Source organism: Anabrus simplex, chromosome 7, assembly GCF_040414725.1.
Source record: "Anabrus simplex isolate iqAnaSimp1 chromosome 7, ASM4041472v1, whole genome shotgun sequence".
NCBI classification, from domain to species: Eukaryota; Metazoa; Arthropoda; class Insecta; order Orthoptera; family Tettigoniidae; genus Anabrus; species Anabrus simplex.
In genome coordinates, this window is record NC_090271.1 from 245,361,312 (window position 1) to 245,365,960 (window position 4,649).

General features: G+C 42.0%; 1 non-coding gene across 1 annotated transcript; it reads left to right on the top strand.

The window, feature by feature from the left end:
* The first annotated feature begins 1,597 nt into the window (after positions 1–1,597).
* On the top strand, positions 1,598–1,674 carry TRNAS-CGA (transfer RNA serine (anticodon CGA)). The gene has a single exon. It is a non-coding gene; the product is annotated as a tRNA-Ser (tRNA).
* Positions 1,675–4,649: the final 2,975 nt, after the last annotated feature.

Here is a 4,649-nt window from a genome sequence, read left to right on the forward strand (position 1 = left end):
TTGAACGTGCAGGGGAGTAAAATGCACTTCTGCAGGACTCACCAATGAGGTATTTGACTCAATTTTTGGCCGGGAATAAGAGGTTCATGTTCACGCCATTTTGTCTTAATGTAGTCAGAATTTCCATCCCTGCTGTACAACTCACAAAAGAAACAGTAGAAAATAGTATATCCAAGTTGCAAACCCAGTAATAAGGCTGTAACTCCACAAAAAGTTCAGTGATATTTTGCATACTGGATTTTTTTCTAACAGTATTCATGTCTCTTTCATGTCAGTGACATTCACTAGAGGTGTTGATTTTGCATATGAAAAGCCTTTAAACTCACCTTTGATGAGTCTATGAACAATCATCACTACTTTGGATGGTGTTGATGTCCAAGTACCAAACAAATATTATTACAATTAATTGCATCTTTCTCTTTAGGCAAGTAGTGTTTGAAATCACTATTGCGACTACGAAAAATGCATATTCTTGTATCTTTGTGAGTATATTCCAACATTTGAGCGTGGAACTTTAAACTTCAGCCACTTTTTAGCCGACATCAGATCCCGAATGGAATCATTAAAATCTTCTTGAGATAAAAAGAGATCTTCCGCTGAACAACTTGCTTCCAACCGAGCTCGATAGCTGCAGTCGCTTAAATGCGGCCAGTATCTAGTATTCGGGAGATAGTAGGTTCGAACCCCACTGTCGGCAGCCCTGAAAATGGTTTTCCGTGGTTTCCCATTTTCACACCAGGCAAATGCTGGGGCTGTACCTTAATTAAGGCCACGGCCGCTTCCTTCCCACTTCTAGACCTTTCCTGTCCCATCGTCGCCGTAAGACCTATCTGTGTCGGTGCGACGTAAAACAACTAGCAAAAAAAAAAAAAACAACTCGCTTCCAATGTAGCATCAAATCCCTCATCTCTTTGTTCTTTAGTATCAATTGGGTCAGCTGAGGTATCACTCAATGTCATGAAAACTGGATACTTGGGTAGAGAGCTAGTTGGCCATGCGGTTAGGGTCGAGTAGCTCTGAGCTTGCATTCGGAAGATGATGGGTTTGTACCCTACCGTCGGCAGCCCTGAAGATTTTTTCCATGTTTCCTACTTTTTTAGGAGGAAAATTCTGGGTCGGTATCTTAATTAAGGTCATGGCCGCTTCCTTATTTCCTTCAGTGTATTAGCTCGACGTTCAACTACTGGCAAACGGATACTTTGATGCAGACAGGTCTCAATTCAGATGAAAATTGGAAAAGTTGACTGTATGAATATTGAATTTTCACGACCGCATTGTAATCGAAATAGACTTTCAACGTATTAGGTCGTGTTACGTAGTAGTGTTGAAGAGATGTTCATGGGAGGTTGTGGGTTCGGATCCCACTGGTGTCCGGCTGGCCATTTTTGTTCTGTACTTAACATCTCTTCAACTCGTACTACATGTACGTAACACGACCTAATACGTTGAAAGTCTATTTCGATTACAATGCGGTCGTGAAAATTCAATATTCATTGACATGCCCCACAACGGGCGACTTAAACGCACTCTACAGTGTGCTAGCAGCAGTGCCAGACCTGTAGCTCAGATCCTTTCAAACAGAACAAAGATGGCCTAGGCCACCATAGCTCAATTGGTAGAGCAACCGACGCGAAATCGGGAGGTTGTGGGTTCGGATCCCACTGGTGTCCGGCTGGCCATTTTTGTTCTGTATTTAACATCTCTTCAACACGTACTACATGTACGTAACACGACCTACTAAGTTGACTGTATGTTTAATTTTAGATGTTAGTTAAACCACGGGTGACTGGATCCCTCGCTGCGCTCCAGCTAGAGCGATGCATCAAGTCGGCCGTGGTTAAACAGAAATACAAGTTAATTGAAAGGCTAATCTGTTCCCTCCAAATCATAGAAACTGCAAATGGCATACGACGTGTACAATTTTTCTACCCAGTGAGACGCGTAACACGTGATACACAGCAATATTTGGCACCCAGTCTTCACACCCGAAATAAAGACCATAACATTATTTTACAAGTAGAGTGATATTTAGTTTCTTGCTCTTGAAGACTGGTTCACCGTACACGTAGCAAAAGTAGTCTGGATGATTTAAACACTGTTTTGCCACGTTAAAATTCTTGTCAAAGCTAAAGAATACAAAAAGTAGATCAACATGCAGCACTAAACACTAAGGGTTGACTACAACCTCAATCCTGGCAGTTTGCTAACCATAGCAATGCAATAGCTAAATATTACAACACGTGAGACACATAATTAAGCCTCCAACACAATTCTGGATAAAAATTCTCACATATGGGAGCAAAATTACCCACATTAGATCAAACATTCCCATTCTGGATCTGATATCGGCTAAAAAGTGGCTGAAGTTTTAGGTTCCACTCTCAAATGTTGGAATATACCCACAAAGATACAAGAATATGCCTTCATCGTAGTCGCAGTAGTGATTTCAAACATTACTTGCCTAAAGAGAAAGATGCCATAAATTGTAATAATATTTGTTTGGCACTTGTACGTGCAGGGGAGTAAAATGCACTTCTGCAGGACTCACCGACAATGTATTTAACTCAATTTTTGGCCGGGAATAAGAGGTTCAAATTCACACCATTTTGTCATAATGTAGTCAGACTTCCCATCCCTGCTGTCCAAATCACACAAGAAACAGTAGAAAACAGTATATGCAAGATGAAAACCCACTAATAAGGCTATAACTCCACAAAATTTTAAGAAAGGTTAACATACATAAGTATATTATACAAAAGTGACTGCCACATAAACTACGGATGATGCAGCAATTCTAATTAAATATTTGCATTCAGTATATAAACTGCACCAGAGTCAGTATTATTTAGGTTTAATTATTAAACGTTTTTATTATTCGAAACACGTTCAATATATTAGGTCGTATTTACTACACACCGAAGAGATGTTAAATACAGAACGAAAATGGTCAACCAGATACCAATGGGATCTGAACCCAAAACAATTAGAGTTTGTCGTTGGATGTTCTGACTAGCTGATAGCTGTGGAAGCCTAGGACGTTCGACAGGATCTACATGGCTGGCAGTGCTGCCTTCACAACTGTAAGAGTATGTGTAAGTCTCCCATAATGTTTACTTGCTTCGGATACCCCAGTTACTGCTAATATTTTGTCCTGCAGGAGTTCTCCTACCGATCTGAGACTACCATATATTTAGCACCTTCAAATACCTATGGATGGGCTAGAAAGCCCAGAAGACCGATCGACAGGATTCGTCGTGCCACGTGACACCTGATTACAATGTGGTCTTCGGGCTGAGCATTGATCGTTTGGTAGACCATGGACCTTCGGGGTTGTTGCGCCATAGTGGTTTGGTGTAAGTATCTTTAGACTGAACAAGGATAGAACCCTCAAACATGGGCTCAGGAAACCAGCACCATATCATCTGAAACACTCATTCCAGCTAGTGAGAGGGAAGTTTGTAGATGTTGTAGCAGTGCTTTGTTGTTGTGTTCGTTTATTGGTCGTCATTCACAAGCTCCCCATGCTACCGTATTCTGTGCTAGACTTTCTATTTCTTCATAACTACTGTATCAAGCATCTCCTTAATCTGGTTTTCATATGTATGCTCAAGCCGATGCATACCATGCTTACCGCATAATTCCCGAATGGGTGAGCCAACATGTGTCTCTTCTTTTAGTCACAATTCGAAAAACCGTGTTCCTCTTACCAACTCGATTGTGATCCCATCAACTCAACTTATATTTAGCACTTCTTAGTAACACAGGTTTTCTTTCCTATTGTCCATGTTCTACTCCCAGACATTGGCAAACATCACATAACGATGGCCTAGAATGAAAACCTCGTATCTCACAAAGTTCTTCCTATCAATTACTTCCCTTAAGACTGGTTACGCCTCCCAGCCACACATAAATACGCAGTCCATGAGAACAATGTTCGTTGTGTTCTTTATTCCTATGCCGACGTGTGAAGGAAAATGAACCTTATCAGTAGTATAATACAGGGATTCTGCGGCCACCGCCACCTCCGGCTCCCAGTGGCCACCTCCACCTCAGCCAGAGGCCTCTTCCAGTACTGCCAACTTAACCTAACTAGCGCGACAGTACTGCCAACTTAACCTAACTAGCGCGAAATTTGAATTTGTAAACAAAGCCACGTGCTTTTTGACAGCTGTCATCGACAACAACGCATCGCAAACCTCAGTACTACCATCTTGACGGGCCTAAACCTCACTAGTGCCAACTTAACCTAATTAGCATGAGGTAAACAAAGCCACGTGTTTTTTGACAGCCACGTGCTTTTTGACAGATTTGTAAACAAAGCCACGTGCTTTTTGACAGACAACAACGCATCGCTAACCTCAGTACTGCCATCTTGACGGGAATAAACCTCGGTGGTACCAACTTAACCTAACTAGCGAGAGGTAAACAAAGCCACGTGCTTTTTGACAGCCACATGCTTTTTGACAGCTGCCATCCGCCATCTTTGAGCACCGTGCTGCCCTCTTTCGTCACCTGTCATCGGCAGTGCTGCCATCTTGACGGGTCTAAACCTTAGTGCTACCAACTTAACCTAACTAGCGCGAGGTAAACAAAGCCACGTGTTTTTTGACAGCCGTCATCCGCCATCTTTAATCCATAGAGCACAGTGC